The 26,493-nt window shown below is 42.7% G+C and overlaps 2 long non-coding RNA genes across 3 annotated transcripts in view; one reads left to right on the top strand and one right to left on the bottom strand.

The window, feature by feature from the left end:
- Positions 1-2,310, bottom strand: part of LOC139082058 (uncharacterized) — a 43,601-nt gene extending 41,291 nt beyond the window's left edge. For both annotated transcript variants that reach the window (XR_011537746.1, XR_011537747.1), the window contains exon 1: positions 2,092-2,310. This is a non-coding gene — a long non-coding RNA (uncharacterized lncRNA). The remainder of the gene's footprint in view (positions 1-2,091) is intronic.
- Positions 2,311-11,187: 8,877 nt separating this feature from the next.
- LOC139078860 (uncharacterized) lies at positions 11,188-13,025 on the top strand. The gene is made up of 3 exons (XR_011532008.1): positions 11,188-11,278; positions 12,616-12,731; positions 12,826-13,025. It is a non-coding gene; the product is annotated as an uncharacterized lncRNA (long non-coding RNA).
- The last annotated feature ends 13,468 nt before the right edge of the window (positions 13,026-26,493 follow it).

Genomic DNA, 26,493 nt, shown 5'->3' with positions numbered 1-26,493 from the left:
CTCCAGAGTCCATACTCTCATCTATTTGACTGTGTTCTACACCCCATGACTATAGGTAATTAGCAATGCTCATGTCTTTGTGCATTTCTCCCCCACCAGATGGAGAGCTGCCTATGGACAAGAATCATGTCTGGTTTACCTTCGTTTCCTCCCAGCAAGTAACACAGTGTTTGGTACCTAGTTGGCACTCAGTGAATGTATTTTTAAACCACAACTCTTGGTGCCAGTGGCCATGCCATTATCTCCTCTGTGGCACAAAATGTAGAATAAACAGCTTTCATTTTTATTTTGCATCCTGGCTCCCACTCAGACTGTTTGCCACACTCCTCCTGGGGCTCTGTGCCCTTGACTCTTCCTGAATGTTTATTGCTGCAGGAAGCAGCTCAGGATGAACAGCCGGCTGCCAGCTAGGTGTGACCAACCTCTCGGGTCTGTTTGTTCCGGCCACAGATAGCCACCCACGGCACAAAGCGGCACTTTGGAAAGTGCCTCCTCCCTCAAGATTTCTCTCCTCTGCCCCGGGAAGTTGCCTAGCAACCTCACTTCTTCTGTCTCTCCCCGCTTCATGTGGAGCACCATTCTTATTTTCATTACTCCATCACCAACCTCCAAACTCTCTTCTGTGCTGTTAACCCTTTGCATCTCTCTGCCTCAATGTCCCCTCATCAAACTTTACGCCATCTCCATTTTCAACACAAACTCAGCCTGACCCAGAAAGCGTCCCTCATTTTCTTGTCTTTTACAGCTTTGTAGAAGTCTTTATAACATCCTTTTAGTATTAACCTCAAGATCAAACTACCAAAGAGAAGCAAAAAAACCACATTAAAACAAAAAAATGACTAACCGGAATTTCCTAGGGGATTTATTCAAGCTTCACATAACTCTCTTTTTCCCCCTTTAAAGAAAAATCAGATCATATCATATACCCGTGATGTATGATACCATCACATGTGTCATCTGTGGGACATAAAGATGGGATGTGATATAACATAACATATGAAAGTAACATGCAACATTTTCACTTATTCTGGCACCGTAAGATGTTTTTCCTCTGTTTGCCCCACTTCAGGGCCTAAAGAAAGGAAAACTCCCGCCTCTCTCTTGAAGGCCATCAGCAACAGTGGCCTGGTAATTGCTGGTATATTTGCTGCCATTTTGCCTGCTGTTGGCTAAGGGTGCAGCCATTGGAGACAGATGACAGCTGGCGCATCTCCAACCCCACCTCTTCTACAGAGAAAGGCAGGCTCCCTGGAAAATAGAGGGAGAGTCACCCCTTCTCAATACTGGGCCAAGGCATTTCCTTGGTCCCGGCCCTGAGTTTTCATAAATACATGTATGTCTCCTAGTTCCTGACTCCAGACTATTTCATCTGCTAACCAGAGAAAAATGCAGCATACTGCCTCAGTCCTGCTGTCAGAGGAGGAAACAGGAAGAAGACGAGCTGGTTAGGGTCCAGGGCTTTATTTCACCAAGAACACACAACCAGTGACCTTCTGCCATCTATAGCATACAACCAGCAACCTCCAAAGTGACAAACTGCTGATAGGATAACAGGACTCTACCACTCTGGTGGTCCCCAATGTTGCTTAATATTCAGAACAATCCTCAAACACAGATTCCAACCCTGTGTGGCTTCACAGGGACCTCTGTGATCTGACCAGAACAGCCTGAGAGAGGGGCATGGGTAACATCAAGGACAGCACAGCTAGGTGTGCCTTTGCCATTTGTCAAAGGGGAGGGGATTCTAGACTCTTTCAGGATCACCTTGTACAGTTGTTTAGGTTGCACACCACACAAGCTGCACAACCACGTGAGACAGCTCTGGACCTTTTAAAGCTCATTCTTATTCAGCTGTGGGGAGTGTCCATAATTCCTCCACCTTCATGCTCCATAATTTTTCTGTCTCTCGTATCTGTTCTACTGAACAAATAGCTATTTGTATAACCATATTTGCTTCATATTGGACTTTAAAATTGATTCCAAAAAATTCTAATCTGCTTCTCTTCTTTTTGCTGAGGACTGGTTTCCCAGTCAGGAAGAGGCAAAGGCGGATGGAAGCAGGGGTGCCATTAGATCCAAGCTCAGGCTCACCTCTCCTTGGCTGAATCCAGACTCCCAAGTTCTCTTTCTTCTCTGGGTGCACAGCCTCGTGTCTAAATCTAGTCTAACAGCAGAAGTGTAGGAGGGGGCAGGTGGGAGAAGCCGGATCCCGGGTCCAAAGAGAGCTGCACAATTTCATAATAAGAGTCTTTATCTAAACTCTCGTCCCTCTGGTAGTTGCACTAGACTAGTTCTTTCTTCCTTATCTCTTGGGCTCAGGAGACTGGGTTGTGTTAAAATTACTGCCACAATCCATGGCAGGAGAGCTGGCAGGCGCGACGGGGCGGGCAGAGTGAGGTTGCACGCAAATTTATGTCACAGGATGAATTCTTCTCTACGGTGTTTCATTCCTGCAGAATTGTTTTCAAGACGTTAAGTGCTGAGCTTTGGGGGAACTTTGCTCAATGGAATGAGACTGGGGGAGAAATGTCACCCTCAGGAAAGACAGGTATTATATTAGCTTTATATTCCTGTTACATTGACAAAATCACGACTGTTTACAGAGTGCTTGCTCAATGCCAGGCACTTAGATAAAGACGTGTTTACATTAATTTTCTCACTAGTTTCTGTGAAGTAGATACTGTTAACTTTTCCTATTACACAGATGAGGAAACCAAGGCTCACGGAGACTGAGTCACCTCTGGTGGCTAGAGACCATCCAGATGTCAGAGCCCAAATGCCTCCTTCCAAATGACCTCACTTTAAAAATTCATTCTGCTCCGAAATAATTTCTCCCCTAGGGCAGAAAAATCCACAACCAACAAAACAAGAATCGAGAAATACAGTTAACTGCTGACAGGCAGCAGCAGCTGGGAATGGCGTCTCCCTGGACCTATCAGGCCCTCCAGTGACTGAGTCGGTTTTGAACACAACCTCTCCCTTCTCCTCTCAGCCTCCCCCTGATGCGCTAGCTTGGAGCACAGATGCTGGATTCATTTGAAGGAGGCGCCCATGAACCTCTTTTCCCTCCATTTCTCTTTCCGGTTTGCAGCTTAAAGGAGGAACCATGTGATCCTCAGATCAAGAGACACATCCAAGGGTGGTTTGGCTACATCTGCTGCTGTCTCTGTGCTCTCATCTCTGCTGCTGGGTCTGGCACATGCTTCCTTCTACACTTGCTTGAGGTTTGTAATCTGAGGTCCACTGCATTTCTGGGAGAAATAAAGTGAGCTACCTGGTCGGCATAACTACTCCTGAGGACTTAGAATTCACAGTCGGAGGAATGGAAACCAAGAGAAACAATAAGACAGTTATCTCCTCTTGAGTCATCTGTAAGCAGGTTTTGATCAGAATAGGGAGACACAGAACCACCAAACTCCCACAAAAATTGAGTCGTCTGGGCCCCAAGACTCAGCAGTATAGACCAATCATATTAAAATTGGAATCAGACTCTCCATGCCAATTTGCTGTTCCTCCCAAGGACAGCCCCACATAGTTGTGTAGGTTGAACACTGAACAACATAGGGAGCACCACCACAACATAAATACAGAAAATTTGGATATCTATTGCAACAAATTTCTGGCAGAGAGCAGCAAAGTACCTTGATGAAGGGATGCCTTATTGTAATTCATACAAAGCTGCCCCATGGGCTAGTGGTGAATCTTACTCTTCCTGGTGAAGAAGGCATATGGCTCAGTGGCAGGGAAACCCTGAAGTGAGGACAGCGGTAGACAGGAAGTCTGCGTGAAGAGGTGAAAGAGCACCCAGGTTTGAAGACTGCTTTGCCACTTACCAGCATCAACTCTGCATAAGTTCCTTAACTTCTGAGTCTCATTTCTTATCTACATGATGGGCTTAATGATAGTAGTACTAATATTGCAGGTTTATTGTTCAGACTAATAATATACACGTGTGTGTGTGTGTGTGTGTGTGTGTGTGTATGTGTGAGTATGGTAGGCTATATCTATCTATCTATCTACCTATTATCTATCTATTGCCTGGCCTATGTTAGTCATGTGAGAAGTTATAGGTGTTATTATTATAAACCAGAAAATTCGAAGTTAAAGCCAAGATCCTTGGTTGGCAATATGCCACAGCAGGTCTGCTCAAGTTTTCCAGCTAGCCCTCAAATAAGAAAATGACTTACAGGTGACAAAATTGGTCAAGAAATTCAATGTAAAATCAAGGTTATCTATGATCTATAGCCAGAATATCCAATACCAACATGAAAAATTTTAGAGCATTCATTGTTTGCTATGATGAAATTCTGTTGAGTTGCAAAAAGAAAATGAATAGAAGATAGTAGGATTTCTGAACAGGTACAAATATTCACTTATTCCTTCTTTGACAAATTGCTTACTCTGTGGCGAGCACTGGGCTATGAGGTATCGAAGCAGATAAAAAGGTGTTAGTATGGATTAGGCTAAGTAACAAATAGACCTAAATAGTAAATGTGTCAAGACCGTAGAAGACTGTATCTTTCTCATATAAGTGTTCTGAGGGGGTGCTCAGGATGAGAGAGCAGGTTTCTTCCAGGTTCCTCCCATCTGTGGCTTCTTCATGCCTGAAGACCTCATCGTCATCTGCTACTAGCCAAAGAAAGGGCAAAGAGCAGAGGAGCAAATGTGATGACTTTTTATGGTCCAGGGCAGGAGGTAGCCCATGTGACTTCTACTCACATTACATTGGAGAGAACTGAGTCATGCAGCCACACCTAACTGCAAGGGAGGCTGGGAAATATTGTTTAGCTTTGTGCCCATGAAGGAGAGAACAAATATTGTTGGGCAGCTAACGGTGACTTCCCAGGAGGTCAATCTCAGGTGATGGGACCATGCCATACGATGACTGGGAATTCCTGGACATGGAAAAAGAACATTTGAACAAACTGTGATTGGAAGTGAGGGGGAGAACAGTGCTGTGTTCTGAACAGAGTCACTGGGAAGGCTGTGAAGTGAAGAAGCAAAGCATGCCAGCTTCCACAGAGGGAGTTGGCAGCCACGAACAAACAGGCCTATCTTTACCTGTGTACAGGGTGAAAAGAGACTGTCAGCCACCCAGGGAGAGTGTTACCATCAGTGGTGCTGTTTGCTGGCACTCAGGATACCTTCCTGACCTGCCTCAAACTGTTCCCAACCAAGGTCAAGTTGCTCAATCTGGGTCTTGCTGAATATACTTCAACTATGTCCTCTGTGCGGGGAGAGGGGAATCACTGACTCGGAAGAAGAACTCTACAGGGGAAATGGATGTGATAAAGAAATGGATGTGATAAAGGACACATGTGCAGGTGCTCCAGGCCCGTGAAGACCTATCTCTTCAGCTCATATTGAAAACTACTGGATCACCTAGATCTGAATTCTGGTCCTTACAACAGATCTGTGGATCTGTTGGGGTGGGGGGCAGAACTCTAAGGTGGCCCCAAGATTCCACCCGCTGATGTACACACTTGTATAATCCACTTAATTATATGTGGAACCTGTGAATGTGATGGGATAGTTGCCCTCTTGATCAGTTTATGATAAACAGTGAGGGTGCTGCGTAGGCACTTTCATTACATTATACTGTGTAAGACTCACAATTACACATTATATAAAGCTTCAGCATAGCAAAATGGAGAGAAACTCTCCTGCTGGGTTTGATGAGGTAAGCTGCCATGTTGTGAGATGCCATGTGACTAGCACCCAAGGATGGCCTCTAGAGCTTAGACTGACCCCTGGTTAACAGCCAAGAAGAAGACAGGAACCTCAGCGCTACAACTGCAAGGAACTAAATTATTCCAGCGACCACGTGAGCTTGGAAGATAGCCCCAAGCCTCACATGAGATTGCAGCCTCTGCCCACACCTTGATTTCAGAGCAGGAGACTCAGCTAACTTGGGCCTGGCTTCCTGATGCACAGACACTTTGATATAATAGATTTGTGTTGTTTTAAGCTGCTAAGTTTGTGGTAATTTGTTACACAGCAATAGAAAACTAATATAGGGTACCTAGGTAAGTCACAATTTTCCTGAGCCCCCAGTTTTTTGTTTTTTTGTTAACGTCTAAAATGGATGTTACTTTTAGATTTATCGTAAGAATCACATGAGATAATGCATCTAAAAGTGTTTTATAAATGATCAAGTTACCCACACTGGTAGAAAAGGTTTATTAATAACAGGCAGTAACACCATAAATTTACGCTGAAGGGAAAAACAAGGAATTAAGCATTTGTTTTAAAAAAGTGTATCTAATTAGTGTTTATTTTTAGAAACCATTCTGGTCTTCCCTGCTATTTAATGATCTATTTTTTCACTCCTTAGCAATCAGAGTTAGCAAGGCCTTCTGGCAAGAAATTCAGTGTGATTCTGGGGCTGCAAACCAGAATGTCTCTGAGATGGATCGCATTGTGTAGGTTATTCCTATTTAAGAAGTAGCTGCGAGAAGGTTCTAAACATATTCTGCCCTCCAGGGAACTCAAGTTCCAAATCTTTCTGGAGTTGCTTTCATAGTGAAAATAAGAACTGGCCCAAAGACTTAAGGACAAGACAAAATCAGCAGAAAGTATCAGCGTCATTGGCACATATTAGTTGAATGACCTTTTAATTTGTAAATCCTCCAAGGCTTTGTCTGTTTGACTGAATGGAAATATAGATATGAAGTGGTTTTGGAGAAAATTTGGGAGATAGGAAGAGAATATTGTCATTGGTCAGCCAACAGGTTTTTTGGAAAGATCAAAGAAATAAAAATCTTCATCATTGCTATTGAAGAATTTGCAATCTTAATTAAGAATTCAAAGTGGTCCAAAACTTTGGAAAATATTAGCCAAACAACTGACCAATGATTGGAAAGTATAGGTAAGCTAAATCTACATACCCTGAGATTACAGAGTACAGAGGTATTGTTAATGAAACCTCATATTTGCATTCTGATTTTGTAGCATTCCAATAGTTTTAATGCATCCTACTCCATGTCTATCAGAATGGCTAAAATTAAAAAGTTTGACCATAATAAGTGTTGGATAGGACATGAAGGAACTGGAAATTTGACACACTGCAAGTGGGAATGTAAAATAGTACAACCACTTTGGAAAACAGTTTGGCAGTTTCTTAAAAAGCTAAACATATGCCTGTCAATGATCCAGCTATTCTGCTTGAGATATTTACCCAAGTGAAACGAAAGCATATGTTCATACAAGAAATTGTAAACAAATATTCATAGCAGCTTTATTTGTAATAGGCCCAAATTAGAAACAATCCACATGTCCATCAACAGGCAAATAGATACACAAACTGCGGTATGTCCACACAGTGGATTACTACTTGGGGATGAAAAGGAATGAGCCTTTGGTGCACAGCACAAGATGGAAGACTCTCAAAATAATTATGTTGAGTGGGAGAAGTCAGACAAAAAGTACATACAATGTGATTTCATTTATATAAAATTCTGGAAAGTGTAAAGAAATTTATAGTGACAGAAAACAAATCAGTGGTTGGCCAGGGGACTGGTGGTGTAGATAGGGGTGGGAGAGAGGGATTACCAAGGGGCATGGGGAAACTTTTGGGAGTGATGGATGTATTCATTATCTTGACTGTGGCGATGGTTTCATGATGTATCTGTATATTAAAACATCACTATACACTTTAAACATGTGTAGTTTATTTCATGTCAATTATACCTCAATAAAACTGTTAGGAGCAATTATTTTTACACATTTTTGAAGTTTGATTCTCATAATAAAAAGTTCTGAAACTCTTAGGGAAAATATTATTTTCATCTTTAAGATAGGAGAAATACGGTTCCAAGGGGAAACTTAGGTTCCAAAGGACTCAAGTTAGGACAAGAACCTTCTCTATTCCAAGAACGTGTTTGCTACCTGGAGCTGTCTCTGTGATATCTAACAATCAAAACAGCTCCAGATCATTTCTTCTTGATTCTCTATTTCTTGGCATATTGGTTTCTGTATGGTAGCAGTTCTCAAAGTATGGTCTGTAGACCCCTGGGGATCCCCAAGACCTTTCAAGGAGTCTATTGAAGTCAAAACTATTTTCATAATAACACTAAGATACTTGCTTTTGTCTTGTCTTCACAGTTGCCCTGATGCTCCAAAGACAATAGTGGGTAAAACTGCTGGGTCCTTAGCACCAATAAAGCACCAAACCATATTAATGGTCATTATTTTCTTTACTGCTAGGAACTCATAGTAAAACAAACATAAAAACACTGTAAAATCAAAGCCATTTCTATTTAAGAATGTTCTTGTCAAAGCAATAAAAATTACTAATTTTATTAATTCTCAGCTCTTGAGCATATGCCTTTTTAATATTCTGTGTGACAGAATGGGAAATAATCATAAAGCCCTTATGTTGCATACCAAGTTATGTCTATTGTCTCAAAGGAAAACGCTTGTGTGATTGTTTGAATTGCAAGCTGAGCCAGCCACTTTTTTCCACTGGATCATTTTTCTTTGAAAGAAGAGCTGACTAACTACAGCTATTCAGACTTGGGTATTAGGCAGACATTTTCTCAAAAATGAACTAAGTGAGCCTGTCACTTCAAGGAAAACAAGTGACAGTATTAGCTGTCAATGATAACATTTGAGTTATCAAGCAAACATTAGAAAAGTTAGAATTTTGGAAAACTTGTTGACATCTTCCCAATACTTTTCTAATAAACTAATGGTGATATTAATGAGTATGCTTTTTAATTACTGTATAATGAAATGTGTCAATATGTGGAAGGTCTGTATAAATTAGTGAGTCAATATTTTCCAATGACCACTTTATAACATGATGTTATAAAATCACACATGGATAAAAGAGCCATTCAAATTGGATTCAAAGTAGGCCAATGGGTTTACTATAACAGCATATGAAAAGTCCATGGATATGTTATCAGATTTGATTCTATATTGCAACTAGCCTCTAAGCAACTACCGCTTGTTGAGTTTTGGTGTAGTATCAAAGAAGAATATCCACAATTAAATCTATTTTGACTTCAATAGAAAAGGCTATTAAATATATACCTTCCTTTTCCAGCTACATACCTGTATGAGACTGGATTTTCTTTACATAGTTCAATCAAAAAATATCACAACAGATATGAGAATTCAGCTATCTTTTATTAATCTGGACATTTAAGAGATTTATAAAAATGTGATATAATGTCACTCTTCTTACTGCCTTTTTTTTTTGTTTGGGAAAATAAAATTATTTTTCATTAAAATATGTTATTTATGTTAACCTGTAATGAGTTTGTTACTATTTCTTAGTGGATTAATAAATACATACTGTTTAAATCTGTTTTAATTTCTAACATGGCAGACATGGATAGACATAATCCACATAAACAAAATCTCTTTGGGGTCTGTGGTAGGCTCAAGAGTGGCCTCCTAAAGTTGTCCACATCCTAGTCCGCAGAACCGTGAATGTTCCTTGATGTGGCAAAAGGAACTTTGCAGATGTGGTTAAGTTAAGGATCTTGAGCTGGGTGATTATCCAGACTATCTGGATGAGGCTGATGTAATCACATGGGTTCCTGTAAGATAGAGGCAGGTGATCGGGGGAGCTGTAAGGGATGTGATGACAAAAACAGAGAATGGAGTGATGCGAGGAAGGGATCATGAGTCAAGAAATACAGGTAGCCTTGAGAAGCTGCAAAAAACAGGGTTACAGACCCTCTCCTCAGAGCTTCCGGAAGGAATCAGCCCTGTTGACACCTTAACTTTAGCCCAGTGAGACTGATTTTGGACTTCTGACCTTCAAAACTGTAAGGTATAAAATTACATTGTTTTATGCAGCTAAGTTTGTGGTAATTTGTTACAGCAGCAACAAGATAAACAATACAGCGCCCTCAGTAATTTTTAAGAATGTAAAGTGGTCCTAAGACCAAAGAGTTTGACCTCTCTACAACTCCCTACTCTATGGTAGCCCAATGACAGCTTCAGTGGAATCAGATCCTGGACAGAGAGGAATGGCCCAAATACTACCCCATGGTCCAGAGAGGTCATTAGTGTAAGTGGTCCTTAGTGTACGACTAATCCAGTCTCTTCTGGAGCCCCAGGGTGATCGAAGATAACCTCGGAGTGCCTTCAGAACCTGGAACATAGAATGTGCTCCATAATTATGTATTAAATAAAGGAATTAATAAATGGGCCTCCTGTTCTTTGTCACTTAAACAGCCACTCAAGACAATAATATGGTTTATGGAGCACCTCCTCAATGCCAGGCACTGTGGGCCACTTAATGCTATTAGCTTTATTCCATACAGCAGCCTGCAAGGTGGGTCCAGAGGGGCTAAGGGACTTGCCTGAGTCACATGGCAGGTAAGTGGCAGAGCCAGGTGTCAAATCTATGTCAGTCTGACCCTCAAACCCAGGTTCTTTCCTCCATGGTCTCCGTGGATTTGGAAGAATTTACCCAGTGTCAAATAGGCAGTAACCGACAGGTGGTATTTATGTATTATACCACATTAATTTCATCTGGCCAGAAAGTAAGGATGAACCTAATCAGAGAGACAGGCCTGGGTGGGGATGGGCAGATAGGAAGGGTGAGTGGGCAATTAACATTTCTTGATTGCTCGTGATGATCATCAGCTACTTTTATTTCGTCAGGCATTGTCTTCTGAGCTGGCAGGATCTCTTTGGCAATTTGTCCAAAAAGCCACTTGTTTTCATGTGGATGAATTTCTTCCTCTCAGATTTTAAATGAAAGGAATAGATAAGTTCATAGTAAGGAAACAATGGCTTAGTTGCTTGTGTCTCTGTGACAAGCATTATCTAATACAATTTACTGGAAATTGTTATCATTATCGGCCGTCTACTGGCGGCAGTGCACACTCAGAATGGAGCGTTACCAGAGTGCCTCTGATCCTTAACAATTTTTCTTTTTGTTCTGTTTCATTAGTAGATATTTTCTTGCTTTGCCCTTAACCTAAAATAAAACATCAGAGGGCTGACCAGTCCCTAAGGGACCTTTAGCAGTTTCTTCACTGTTGGATGGCTAATAAGTTAATTAAGCTTCCTGTTAATTAACTTTAATAATTAGCTTCGATATGGTCCTACCAAATGGTTATTACCTTGGCTACAGACTGTTAACTCAGTCTGTCAATCAGAATGTCTGCCCACATTACTGAGGGGCAACCTGACCTGTTGGGCAAGAAATACAGAACTTCGCCAGCTCCTTTTGTCTTTGGGAGAGCAGAGCGCCAGAAAGGGAAGGAGGATCTGTATCCAATCTCTTAACATCCAGACTTCTGGCCTTCTTAAGGTATCTCTCTTTTAATGAGGCATTGGCAGAATGAGTCATCTTGTCCTAATTTAAATCTAATTCCAAAAGACAGATCTGGTAAAAAAAAAAAAAAATGGACCGATTTTGGAGGTTGTTTTTTTTTCTTTTAAAGGAACCTTTCCTTTTTTAGAAAGACTGACTCACAAGAAGCCCTCAATGGTAAATCAGTGTCTGTGCTGGGACTGCCTTTCCAGTACGCTGTTTTCCAACCCCCCATTGGCTTGGCTTGTCCACGCCTAGAGACTATCACTGCCCTGCAAGAACACGGGCAGACCGGCCAGCGAATAATGAACGCAGGCTTGAAAGCAGCACGCAGCGCTCTCTGGCCACAACGTCCTGCTAATAACTTTTAGAACTGCTTGATGTCAGGCCGCACATGGAGTGGAGATGATACTTGTCAGCTAATTTGGCTTTTAATACTCTGAACATCCTGACTGATCTGAGGTTTTTCTGTAGCCAAATCGTCTTGCCTGTTAAATGTGTAATGAATGTATTTAGGAAACTTCATTTTACGTGTTTAGAAAAACGGCCTTGAAGACTCGTTCGTGCTCTGGCCGGAGAGCCTTGGGGCTACTGGAGCCGGGTGCTGACACGCAGGCACACGAGGGGGCAGGGGTGCCAGCCCGCCTCCCTTGGAGCGCTTGCTGCCTTTCTGTTCAGAGCTTCAGAAGAAAAAAATAATCCCAAATGCTGATATTTTTAGTTCCCACTCACTCTTTGACTATGAATAGGAATAGGATTGAAATTTCCACCAGTCTTCAAAGCAGACTTACCTTTAAAGCAAATACCAAGGGTTTGAAAACTCATTCTAGGTGGAATAATGTTCACATAAACAGAGGAGGCCTTAGAAAAGAATCAAAGAAAACAAAAGCCCTAGAGCTTTCAGCAGAGTTGGGTTAAGGTCACCTCCCCAACCCTTATGACCTCCACAGGGAGGGAACAGCAGTGGCTTCCAACCTGAAAGAGAATACACCAGTGTCACGGGAGAGAGGGGCCAGCCTGGAGTCAGGGCTGGCCCCGGTGCCTCAGGGGCGGTCCAGCTCTCTCCAGGGTAATTGGATCCCTTGTAAAACCAGTACTGTACTCAAGGAAATGACCTACAGGGACATGCTGGGGTGGATTCAAATATTTTCTTGTCACCCTACAGCACCAGAGACTGGAGGGAGGCAGGGATAGAGAAGGGAAGGGAAGGGAGGGGAGAAATGCAGAAAATAAAAACTAAAACATGGCCGAGGAGCAAACACATGCTGATGGAGTGTGAGTAGAGGAGAGACCGCTCAAAGCCCTTTTGGCTTTTATATGTCCGTCATTCCCAGGACAGCTGAGCGCCAACAGTGGGAAGCCAAATCAGGATGTGCCTTGTAAACTTTCATTACCTCAGCCCTTCTGAGGAAGTCACCCAGAAGCTCATTCCAGCTGCCTATAAAACCTGGTAGGAACTGCTGGCCAATTCCATTAAAAAAATTTTGGGGGGGCCATGAATACTCAAAAACACCAACATCAGATACATTACTTTTCTTTTTCAGATCACAAAGAGGAGAAATCATCATGTTTCCTATATTAATTTAGGAATCTGGAACATATGAAAAAGTTGTAAATATCATCTAGAACCCCTCATAAAATCTAATATATGGTCCAACACGTCTCACACTCTCAGCATATCTTCAATTCCTCTGTTCGCTTGTCCTTCTTGGCACACCCAATAAAATCCCAAGCTTGGATCAGATCTGCTGTCCGTCTTACTTGTTCCTGCATCTAGTCTGCAGAAACTGTCAACATCATGCAGCGTGGGGCCAATATAATATATAATTCACAACCTCTCTCTTCAGCTGGGCCCTCATTGGCACTTTTCATTCCTTTTCCTAAGCCTGGGTTCCAACAGCTCCCCATCTCCTCCATGACTCGTGCAACAATCTCCCCTAAGTCAATAATATAATCCCCACCAGGCTTCTCCGTTCCTTCTCAGTCCTCTGTTTCCTGTTTTACCCTCTGCCCAGGCAGCCAGCTCAGAACCCAGAGAGGCATCCTCAGTCTTACGCCCTTCTGTGTCTTCATCCACTTCTAGTCTGCAAGACCTACCAGAGCTCTCTCTGAAATGGTCCTCCTGTCAGCTCCTCTCTCTCTGTCTCCACAGACACAGTGGGTGTGAAGCCAGGTCCTTATCACCTTTTGCTAGATTACTGCAATGGCCTCCAAATGTTTTCCCTTCCTCCTGTCTGGTCACTGTATTGTCACCTCTTGTTTCTTGCCTCACATCCTTTGTCCGCCTTTTAAATGAGCCATTGCTGTGACAATCAGCTTCCAACAGCACCTCACCTCAGCTGCCCTAAGGCTTCCCTTGCCCAGAGTGTTTGGTGCCTGCCAGAGAGCCCTGCACTCATGGACATCCTGTGGGGCCTGCAGAGGTGAGGGATTTATTGCCGCTCTTGACCAGTGAGGGCTGGAAGCCCCTGAACACATGCTATCATTTATGGGGTGGTGACCACCTGAAGAAGGCATCCCCTAGGGGGCTGGCTCGGAGGCCGAGTGGTTAAGTTCGGGCTCTCTGCTTCAGCTGCCCGTGTTCGCGGTTTGGATCCTGGGCATGGACCTACTCCACTCATCAAGCCATGCTGTGGCGGCAACCCACATACAAAACAGAGGAAGACTGGCACAGATAGCTCAGGGCTGATCTTCCTCAAGGACAAAAAGAGGAGGATTGACAGCGAATGTTAGCTCAGGGAGAATCTTCCTTACCAAAACAAAAGAATACACTCTTGTATTGGTTTTCCCTCCTTCCGCATTTTCCCATCCCTATTCCTGGAATCCCTTCCCAAAGTAAAGTACCTACATCAGCAGTAGACTCAGGCTCAGCACAAATCCCTTCCTTCTAGGGCTCACATCTGAAGTAGGAATGGACCCGTTGTCAGATAAACATAAAACAAACACGGCCCAGGCAGGCAGCTATCGTGCACAGAGCTCCCATGGAAGCCCTGGGGAGGGCACAGAACTGGGCCTTGGTGGGTCAGGGAAGTGTCCTCTGCTGGGTCAGAGGTGACGTGGAGGGTTGGGAGTGTGGGCTGGGGGGGCGGGGCCGATGTGCCATTAAATGCTTTGAATGAGCAAATTTAATGTTCTTAGGCACCTGGATTTCTTAACAAAGAAAAAAGGTTTAAGCTGCATGCTTTATTCCATAATATACTCTCTGGCTTGCCCATATTTTAGGTCCGTTAATTCCCACATGACAAGAATGTTACACACCTCACAGAGCTGGTTACTTAGTTGGTGCATATCGGAGTATTTTATGGCAGTTTTGCAAAAGCTGAGATGACTGAGGAGAAGAAAAACCTAGCTGTCTCAACTCAACCTTAGCACTGGCGTGGTCACTACCCTAATAAGCAAGCATGTTAAGATGAATTAGGAAGCTTCCCTATTTTCCTGTTGACTCTTTTACTATAAGATGGCAATCTCTAGATCAACCAGCAGCAACGCATCCTGGAACATGGATCCAGCACAGCAGGGCATATACCAGGCACCCAGCATCTGGCCAATGGGAGTCACTAGGTTTCTCCTGGCAACATTGGTCTACAACTCGAGCTGTGATGAATGCCTTCCCCTTTTTCTTCCCTCCCCAGCACCCGTCATCTCCTCCAGGGATGAAATCAGCTCTTTTCTCTATCTTTGCTTTCTGAGTCACCGCTCATTTTTCTCACCTGGGGTCTAACTTGAAGGCTTGGCAAAAGATGAGAGTAATTTGTAGATACGTTAGACCTTGCCACCTTTATTTGAGCTTCCCTTCTGGTCTGGAGAGAGGCTGAACTTTAAGATTAACTAGGAATAGAGCTCCCTTTCTTTCCTTCTAAAATTTTTCTCCTTCTTTCTCTGATCCCCATTCCATTTTGGGGTCACGTTCTCTTTCCCACATATGCCTGTGTTTGGAGCTTCCCGGAGCCATGCAATTTCAGGATGCTGGCTGATAGAGCATCAAATGAGGGAAAGCATTTTCTTTTTCATCCTTTTTTTTTCTATCCTAGTTTGCACCTAGGAAAAGTCACATTGAATACCAAGCTGTGCCTTGGATATATGTACTTTTAGAAAAATGAAAGTAGCTTTATATATTCTGAACAAGGTTTTTAAAATGTGTCCTCAAGTTCTTTGATACTCCTGCCATCAAAAGGTGGAGGCTAGCTCCCTTTCCCTGGAGTGTGGGCTGTACTTGGTGACTCATTTCTAATGAAGAGAATGTGGTGGAAGTGATGTTGTGTGACTCCTGAGGCTAGGTCATAAAAGGCACTGTGCCTTAGTCCTTGCTCTCTCTCTTGGATCGCTTGCTGGTGGGAGAGGTGGGGGAAGCCTCCCCAGAAGCTGACGCTCTAACCCCAGTCAAGTCTTCAGATGACTGCAGCCCTGAGGGGGCTGGAGGGGCTAAGGCAATATCTCTCTGTTACGTCAGAGTGGCCAAGGCTGTCAAAGCCATGACCAAAGACAGGGGTTACTTAGGAATTCTTAGTTTGAGAAGCTTGGTCCATGGACAGATAATAGAACTTGTTAGTTTTTTGTTTACTCTCTCTTTTCCCAAAGAATGTGCAGCGACTTACAGCAAAAAACTCTGTACAAGGAAGCCATAAGTACAAATAGGAAATAGAAAATCAGGACCAAACAAGGAAATGATAGTTGCTGAGCATAAGAGGCAACATAGTTGCAAAGTTTAAACTTAACCATGACTGTGGGCTTCCTAGTAGCCATGGTAAAAATGGAAACTCAGCAAGCTCTGTAGCTCTTATTACTGACAAGGAAACAAAGCTTTTCTTAGCATCGAATTCTCTCGTGAGCTTTAATATAGAATCTGATCCAGGTAAAAGACAAGGCTCTCAGTCATACTTTTAGAGATGTTGTATTAGCAAAGTTCGTTTAGTCGTTGCTTGTGTTCATTAGGAAGGGGGAAGGAAAGTGATGGAGCTGAGCACATGGTGAACTACAGAAAATAAAAGGAATTCCTTTGACCTAAGTGCTGCTAGGCTTTCTGAACGTGGCAGGTAAATGTATGTTAAAATATTTTTGATCTGAGCTGAGCCACTTGCTGTCTTTTCTCTTTTTCTGTTGGCATATATATAGCACGAAATCACTTCTTGGGCAGTAATTTAAAATAGCCCAGTTTATCTCTCTGCTTATAATCCAGGTCTTGGTTTTCGTTTATCAATTCTTTCTGCTATCTTGGACTTTGCCTGAGAATGTGAATCCTGCGGCACATCCCATCGCATTCCACCAATTCCTGACCCCCTGTTATCCTCCCCACCCACCCTGGGCTTTGTTCAAACGCCTGCAGGGAGGCTGCATGGGCAGTGGAATGCACAGACGGCAGTAGCTGGGCTGTGGGGACTGTGTAGGGGCCTAATTCGTTGTGGCAAGCTTTCTGAGAGCTCTGCTCCAGTGCATGCTTCTGAGGGCGAGCTTGCTGTGTTACTGGGCGGGGGGTGCCATGCAGCGGGCCCAGGCCACAGAGATAAAGAAGACAAGTGCCCGTGCAGCTGCAGAGCCTGGGCTAGCGTGACGCACCTGTGCTCAAAACTGAAGGAGGCATCTCTCTCAGTGTCGGGCAAGGGCGTCTCTCCTGCCTCATCCTGGTCCTGTGTGACTGTATCTGTTAGGGTTGAAATTATGAGCTGAATTATGTGAAGATGTCCAGCATGTGGCCTGGCACGTAGTAGATTTCAATTAATGTTGGTTTTCCCCTTTTCTTCTCCTCTTTTCTTCTCTATCTCTTCTCCTCCCCTCTTGCTTTTTTCTTTTTCCTTCCTCTCCTTCCTCCATTCTGCAAGCATCTGAGAAGCAGAGCTGATGTGTTTTGAATCCTTTTCTTTAAATCTTTGCCCTGGCTTTTCCTCCATCTGGAATTTTAGTCCTTCTCTTCGCTTAGTTACTCCATCCTACATATCTTATAAGGATAAGCCTTTGCTGACCTCCCTTTCCAGGTCAACGTTCCCCAGTGACTGTTTCCATTGCACTGAATAGCTCTCCTTTTTCATTCTCATCACATCGATTATTTTAATTTCATTAGTATGATTACCTGATCAAAACAAATTTTACATTTATTTGTATGATGACTTCCTTGAGACTGTAACATGATCCCGGTCACCTTTCTATTCCCAGGACTCAGGACAGTGTCCGGCACGTAGCAGGCATCAATAATCATTGGTTCAATAAACCAATGAATCAGTGAATGAAAACGTCGAGTTGCATGAGTTGTGCCAGGTGTAGGCCAGTGATTCACGGCTTCTGTGTGATGAACATGAATATTTCCATCTACTGGGGTGTGCTCAGCACTGAGGAGACCACGGACATCTCAGGCTGCTGGGCGCCAGATGCCCAGGGGACCAGAGATGTCACATCCTCATGTTAACATGGGAAGGACAGCAGGGCTAGATTAGGTGGCCTCATAAATAAAGTACAGAGTCTCCAGATCTTTCTTCAGTACTCACTACATACCTGTATTAGTTTGCTAGGACTGCCACAGACTGGGCGGCTCAAACAATAGAAATTGATTTTCTCACAGCCCTGAAGGCCAGAGGTCTGAGATAGGGTGTTGGCAGAGTCAATTTCTCCTGAGGCCTCTCTCCTTGGCTTGCAGGTGGCCCCCTCTTACCACGTCCTCGCGTGGACTTCCCTTTTGTATGTGTCTGTGTCCAATTTTCTTCTTCTTATCAGGACATCAGTCACATTGGATTAGGACCCACCCTAACAACGTCATTTAACTTAATTACCTCTTTAAGGACCTTATCTCCAAATATAGTCACATCTGAGGTCCTGGGGGTCAGGACTTCATCACATGAATTTTGGGGGAACACAATTCAGCCCATGACAGTACTGCTACGGTGAACTATTGCTGACCAGCTGAGTGACCACAGGCAAAGTGTTGAACGTCTCTGTGCCTCTATTTCCTCATCTGAGAAAATAAAAGTATCGCCTCCTTGAGTGATGTGAGGTCAATGAGTTAACACCCGTGAAGCACTTGAGACCATGGTGTGTGATGAGTACTCAGTATGTGCTCGCTATTAATGTTATTACTTAGCCCTAAGAAAATTATTGTGGGCAATTCAAGTATCACAATTGGTCTCTACCCGCAACATGTTTGCAGGACCCTTAGATTGAAGATAAAACTCATAAATAAAAGCAACTTGAGGCATTTTTCTTAACAGGTGGTTTCTCGGCCACCACTTGGGGAAGGGAAAGTTAAGGGGAGGAAGAAACCATGGCAACCAGACTTGGGTCCCAGCTGGGCCCTTCCAGCCCCTCAGGGCTGCAGGGCTTCCTGGCTCATTGGCCTCACACAGGGTGCTGGCTGAGCGGGGCCCCAGTCCTTCTAGGATTCAGCACTCTCCGTCTTTGTAGTCACCCCCCATGGCTTTGCCCGGAGGGATGGATGCCCCTGTCCCCAAGTGTCAGAGCCCACTTTGTGGGCTATCCCCAGCTCTGTACTCTCTGCTCCTAGTATCCCATAGATTTTAGTTATATATCTGTTTTCTCTATTACCATGTAAAATTCAGAGAAGGAGGGACTTTTGTCAGCTTGATTCATTGCTCTATATCCAGTTCCTAGATAAACACCCAGTTCTTACTGGGCATTCACTAAATATTTGTTCCGTGAATGAATGAATGAATGAATGAAGAATGAATGAATGAATGCGGCATTGTGAGCTCTTGGCACCCAGGAACAGACTGAGGGTCAGGGACAGTGTTCCCTGAGTTCCCTGAGTTCCCTGAGTGTTCCTGTCCATTTACAGGCTTTCATTGACTGCAACAGGCAGACGTGAAGGGACCACCCAGTGCATTTTCCATCTGGTTCCATCGGTCAGGAAGTCAGCGGACCTCCCCCCAGGATTGTGGCCACAGGTGATCCATCCCAGCTGCAAGGGTAGTAGTTGTAATAATTAACATTTATCCTATTTAGACTATTTATAATTATAATCAACTCATCTCAAAAACCCTATAAGGTGGGTATTATTATTATTCCCAGAACTGAAGCACGGAGAGGTTAAATAACCACAGCCCACACTACACAGCTAGTAAGCAGCAGCTCAAAAAATTGAATTTGGATCTGTCTGACTCCCAAGTACTTGCTTTTACTGTGAGCTCGCATCTCTTTTTGTTTTTGTAGGTATTTTAAGCTGTGTCAGGGGCTGTTCACCAGATGGCTTTTTAATCTCTCTCCTGTTGCTACATTATTAATCTCTAAATTGTTTAGTAGAGAGAAGAAATGGTACAGAAAGGAGGCATCTACACGGGAGAGGCTTCTTGGAAGAGCTGCTGACATTTCACGTGGGCCTTGGAGGGTGGGCTCGGTCTGGGTAGAAGAAGGTGAGACAGAAACACACCATAGCTGAGGAACAACACTGGAATCCATCAGTATGGCAGCTGCCATTATGGGGATCAAACAGACATAACCCACGTTACTAGCAACACGAAGCTGTGAGGCTGATTTTGTCAAATATTTAGCTGGTGATTGCTTCCTGCTTTTGTCTGCTTGGAAAGGGATAAAGAACTCCTTGCAATCTTCCATTTTCTGAAAATTCACAATGCACTGGATTTTCGGTACTCTTTCTGGAAAATGGTTGATGCTTCAGGCAGAGTTCTGAAAAGTAGCAAAGTCCCACAGCCTGGAAGCTTTCCCTGGGCATGCTCACTCCTCAGAATGCATCATGCTAAGCTCGGGACAGACAGCTGCCACACGCCCTTTGAATAGGCTGCGTGTAGGAGGCCGATAGAGTTCGATGTGGCTCCTGTGGAAGCTAAGATCCAGGAAGCTCTCTGGTCCTTGCATCCCCACAGGATGGAGTGGAAGGTGCCCACAGATGAGTAAAGTAGATGGAGGCTGGAAATCTGCAAAGCTAATTAATTCTGCCAAGTGTAAAGCATTTTGAACTTGCTCCACCCTTCCTATTTTCCATCTGTCTCATTATTCATCACAGTAATATTTGGGCATTTTGAAAAGAGTGATATTTTAACATGAAGCTATTCCAAGGAAAAGGAAAAATATCCTCATTTGGCATAAACCAGCCATGTAAATTAGCCTAAATAAAAATAAGACTAAAGGCAACTTAGAATATTATTGTACTTTCCCAGGCTCCTGCCAGTCACTGCTTTCAGCTGTAGCATCTCCCCATCATGGTGACAGTGTCGCAAAGTGGGACTTAGGATTCCAGAGAGGTTGATGCTAAAGAACCCACTCAAAAAGAATGGACATCAAAGATCCTGCATTCGGGTAGAGTTGGAACAAGCCCTCGAAGGCTACCCCAGGCACCCATGATGGGGCTTCCTAGAGTGCATTCCCATGAGGTCCTATGTTTGGCTCGTCACAGACCAGCCCATCAAGGACTCTGACACTCCCTCTGTTTGTTTTGTTCCTGGGAAACTACTTAAGCAGTGTGTGTGTATTAAGGGCTAAAGCTATGCAAGCTGTACAGACAGTTTCTCTTTCTGGATGAGAAGAGAATGCAGTATGTCAGGACCTCCGGCACAGGGAGTCTTCAGAGCACTGTTAACAAATCGTTATTCTCATGCCCCCAGTGGCAATGAAGCAGTCACTCTGCTTTCTCTCCATTTTCACCTTTGTCTCTCTCACCTTCTCTTCTCCTTACTCTTCTACTCTTTGTTCCCTTCTTGCCTTCTCTCCTTCCTTCTTTTCTGGGTATGCTTTATGTTTACCCTGGGCTCCAGGATTATTCTGGCTGGAAGCAATAAGCAGGTCCAGAATTGAGGTCATAATCCATAGCCACCCATGACAATGAATGATGATTTTTATTATTAATTTCCTCAAGTCATTGTTGAAATGGCGTCATTGGATACATTCTGAACATCCTTCCCTAAGCCTAGTTTTATTTGTGAACCATTCTGAAAAGAGAATCTCAGCCTGCTATATTTATTTCAAGGTTCTATTTCAACCAGGTATAAGACAACTGGGACAACACCCTTACTGGACTGGTCACAAAGGAGACAAACATGTCACATCTCTAAGTTCAAAGGTCATAAGGATGGGAGTGGTTACTACCCTGCTGCAGCTTTGATTTGTTGGGGGGGATTTTGCAATTCTACATGAAACCAACAATGCTGACTTTTGAGCTTCCCTTTTTTAATCTTTGTCTTTTTTTTTTACTACCAAGACCATGATCTTGCAATCTGTTTTTGGTCTAAGAAATATTTCACTGAGGAAACATGCCAAGAGATATATAGAGAAGTACTGAAGTGTTCCATCTATAAAGTTAGTTTCCCAGTTAAGTCAGGGAGGAGTCCGACGAGATTTCTAAAGTATCATAGGGACTCCCTTCCTCTACATGTTTTTGTTCACAAGCTGAGCTTCTAATCTTCTATTTCTTTACCTGAGTGTTTTCAGGTTTCCCTCACTAATGATATTCTTCCCGTGCTTCTCAAACAGCCTCATTTTCTCCTTATCTTTCTTTTTAACTCTCAACTTTTGCAACAGGTTGGATTCCAGACCTCAGCCATGTGGCTAATTTATAACAAAATCCTCCGTATTTTGTATGCTCTTTGATCTAGTAATTCCATCTGGAGTTATTTCTTTATATAAGTATGTGCAAATATTTAGGGATAAAGGTGGCCATTGGAACATCGTGATGAGATGAAAATTGGAGACAAGAAGACATTTATTGAATAAATTATGAACACTGATGAAATGGAATATTACGCAGTCATTTCAAATGATGTAAAAGATTAATGATATGGAAAAATATCCCTCGTGTATTATTTAGCAGAGATAAAAAGAGAGTTATAGATAGTATTGTCCAATTTTGTTAAAAACTTGTAAATTATGGGGCAGGCCTGGTGGCGCAGTGGTTAAGTGCACACGTTCCACTTTGGCAGCCCAGGGTTTGCCGGTTTGGATACTGGGTGCAGACATGGCACTGCTTGGCAAAAGCCATGCTGTGATAGGCATCCCACATATAAAGTAGAGGAAGACAGGCATGGATGTTAGCTCGGGGCCAGTTTTCCTCAGCAAAAAAAGGAGGATTGGCAGCAGATGTTAGCTCAGGGCTAATCTTCCTCAAAAAAAAAAAAACCTAAAAAATTGTAAATTAGACTTCTTTTCCCCAAAGACTGTCAGTATATACATCAAAATGTAAACAATGGTTGTCTCTGAATAATAAGATCAGAGATTACTTTTATCTTTTTAATTTTTGGTTTTTTGCTTATGAATTTTGTGATTTTTATTCTTTTGCTTATATGCATCCTCATATATATACACACATACATATAGTACAATTTAAATTTTATTCTAAAAATAAACTTTATCTCCTTATTAAGGTATAATTTGCCACTTCTTCAGGAAGTGAGGACTAAACTAGGAAGGCCTTAGAGAACTTGTGGAGAGCTTGAAGGTAAGCCACAAAAATGGTTTGGGCACGATGGGGAGAGAAGTGGAGTGGGGAGAGAAGTAGAGTGGGAAGAAGGGAAGAGAAGAACCAAAGACACAAGCTGAGAGGGCTGTGTTATTCCGTTCCACCAAGAAGGCTGAGGAGAGATTTGGTCAATCTTTGGATCTGGAGAGCTTCTTTCACGAAGTGGTGACCAAAAAAAGAAGTGAATCCAAAGTCTGGTATAAGGAACGGGGGAGGGTTTCCTATTAAGAGGTGCTGGACGAGGATCCTAAGAGTTCTGGAAGACTGGGAGTTTCCAGGTGTCTGTGATGGTTTATTACTTTGAAAATAGAACAGAACCAGTGTTGGGAGCCAGATTTCCGAAGGGACAAGAGGTCTGGACCATAGGAAATTACCAGAGACCTTTGCCAGGAAATTACTCTAGGGATAAACAAAATTATCCAGGGAAAATCCACTTTAGTTGAGTTACAACCCTCTTTTTAGGTTGTGTAAGTCAGTGTTCTCTGACCAACCTATCCTTGTGACAGACCCTGGACCAGACCGTCCCTAGAACACTAAACGTGGGCAGATCAATGGCCTTCACTCTTTTCAAGATTGCGAGAGGGCTGGAGGAGTTTGTCAAAGAGCAAGCCAACTGACAACATCACCAGGAAACTTGGACTATGGAGAAAGTTTATGAGAGAATTGCAATTATTTCGCCTAAAGAAATGATGTTTGAAAGAAGAAATAAGATAAAACTACCTAATCTCTACCAGGATGACGTAAGAGGGTAAAAATATCTTTTGAAGGGCGATAGAAAAAAGAAAGTCCAGAGACTTATTTTAATAGGGAGTCAAGACATTTTGAGAAATTGGAAAAGCACCAGAAGAGAAGTCAAAATATGACAGTGGCAGAAAAAAGAATTTTTTTTTTAATGAAGAAGTAAAATCTCTACTCACTGGAACCCAACTAGCCCAATTCCTAAATTAATCAGAGAGTTCACACTTAAGGAAAAATGTAGAACGTTTAGCCCTAGCAGAGAATACTTGACGGAATACATGGCCAGTCTGATCTGGTATGGCAATTCCCACGTGTTTATTTATTTATGTTTAAAAACTTTGAGCGTCTTCAAAGTCAGCTCTGTTGCCCACACCTACAGCTTAAAATGACTGCCCTGAGTATTGCTAGATTCTCAGTCATCAAAGAAATGTTCCTTCATGCTTAGTGGAATCCTCTTAAAATGGTAGGAACAGCCAATGCTATATTTTAGGAAGAGTTTTTCAATCGTGGGTGTAGAAGTTCAGAGAGGTTTTCTGTAATTGTTTTTCTTTTTGGATAAAGCTTCCTTTGACAAGAAAATTAAATAAACCAGAACATAATTCATTCATTCACTTATTCACATATTCAATCACTCAACAAATGGTTATTGAACGTGTAGTATGTGCCAGGAAGAGTGCTGGTTGTTAACGATAAAGAATAAAGAAGAGTTCCTGCCCTCAGAAAGTCCACAGTCTAATCAAAGATACTTGCTGACTGGGGGCTTTTATGAAATGTACACCAACATTAAATATGTTAAAGAATCCAACAGAGCTGATTTCATCAATTCCCCTAAATGAATATTTTTAATCGTTTTGCAATATCTTTGAGGTATCATTTTCTTAAGATGAATTAATTTCCCAGTAAAGGTGTGCTGGCTAATCTTCTATTTGCCTCTCCAGGTCCACTCTCTACCCTTCTCCACCTTCTCCCGCCCTTGGATGACCTGTGCGCTCTCTGGCTTTTGGTTGGGTTCAGCCAATGAGAGGTATGGCAGGAGATGAATGGGTGAGGGAGCAGTATGATCGGGGTGTTTATTATCCCAGCTCCCTCCCTGCCATATCTCTATAAAGAGCAGCAGGTAACCCTCTCCAAACACTGTCCTTCATCCCTGAGGGTAGAACGGCTTCCCACTATTGATAGTCTGGAGCACTGTACCATCCCTGTTGGTTTCCTAAATCCAGCCCACATCATTGTAAATAGTTCCTTTTTTAAACTCTTCTAATTACCTAGCTTCAGGGTGCCATCTGTTTCATGCCTTCTTGATACAGAGGGGAAAAGACTTCTTCATTAAAAGAAAAAACAAGATATCTATTGTAGATTATTTCTGGGACCGTATTAATAGAATGCTTAGAGGAATCCTTAATTCAAACAATCCTTGTTCATAATTGTTCCTTTTCTGATATGTAAATCAGTAGCATCTTATGAAATGTTAGTGGAACGTAGATTTTAAAGCCTTTCTTCCTTGTTTCTTTCACCACCTAGGAAAGTGTAAACATGCTAACTCCATGACATCCTTAAGTTCTCAGCCTTAATGTATAACCTCTCATCCCGCAGCTAGGAACAGTAGGCTCCCATCTTCAGGTTCAACCTGACCTCATTTCCCATAGCAGATCCTGAGCTCACGCCTCGGGACTTGGCATCAAGGATTGCTGGTTTCTACTGGCTGTGACCTTGTGCTCCTCTCCTTACCCTAGTACATCTCTGTCCATTCTCTCTAGGACTTGAAATCCTACTTTAACCAGTATCCCTGCCGGGAATCCTGCAGCCCGTGGATGGCTGCCTCCAACTTGAGTACAGTGGCTGGGACCTGGTTCTCTGCTAACCAATCACCAACTGACTGTCAATGTGGTTGGGTCTCCAAATGGGGCCTGGTCTCTGCTTCCACATCTCGCCTTCATAATAGTCCACACCCACCCTGTACATAAGGAGATAAGATACTTCTGTAAATGCCAGCTCATTCATTTATTAAGTGGCTACTCTTTTTTTAGGCACTGTTTTACGTCTGGGGAAGACTGGTTTCATATTGCGTTTAGAAGGTAGGAATAGACGAATGCATTCTACTTTTGGTAACAAAAGGAAGGGGGATAACATATACTTAAGTCTTAACTTTAATTCATCATATTGGTTTCTTCTCTTCTTTTCTTTGGAATACACGTCTACCACATCCTTTCTGGTTTTCTTTTAAAGCTAGTTCACTTTCCCTTAACAGATAAGTAAAGCAATTATATTTTTTAAATGATTGTATCCAACGATCTGATTCTACTATAATTCTAGAACTAGTCTTTACTTTCAAAGACCATAGGTCTAAAATCATCAAACCTCTACTTTCAAACTCTCACAATGTGGATCAGGAGATATATTCAGTATTTTGCCCACTTATATATAACAAGGATATTTCTGTCTTTTCACTAACTATACAAACTGGCCCTGATTTGCTGAGATGGATTTAACAAATTCTTTTGAATAAAATAGTCCATACAACAGCTTTAGTAACAGGTTGCCGTCCATTTAACAGATTTTAAAGTTTTATTTAATAAAGCTTTTGGAGAAAGTTTTTATGTACAGTTTGGGTGACACGACTTTTGTTTCTTAATTGCATAACTGATGATTTGGCTTTTATAACCACTTATTTTTTTAAGGTAAAGACAAGTGGTGGGTAAAGAGGGTTTTCCAGTCTTGATTCACCAGCTGTGGAAGGCAACACGGCCAGATCTTCAGTATGAAGAGTTCACAAGGCTGTTAAGAACATTAACGAGGTTTCACTGCAGCCCCTAGGATGGAAATAATTGCTTTGTAAACGGGAAACTGGCCTTAGAGGGAACACGTCAAGAGTATCTACTCTGAAGCTTAAAAGAGACGGAAACAAAAACACAGCTTCTGATTCGTGTTCCATTACTTTAATCGCTAAACACCACTCAGTTTAAGCTAAAGAGATATAATGGTGCATCTGACAGATGCCTTCACATCAAGATGAGATAGGAGCCCTGAAAGTCTAATGCTGAACCTTTTTACCTTCTACCGAGGATGT

This window comes from Equus przewalskii, chromosome 2 (assembly GCF_037783145.1).
Source record: "Equus przewalskii isolate Varuska chromosome 2, EquPr2, whole genome shotgun sequence".
NCBI classification, from domain to species: domain Eukaryota; kingdom Metazoa; phylum Chordata; class Mammalia; order Perissodactyla; family Equidae; genus Equus; species Equus przewalskii.
The sequence above is the reverse complement of the archived record's forward strand: the minus strand, read 5'-3'. Positions and strand labels throughout refer to the sequence as shown.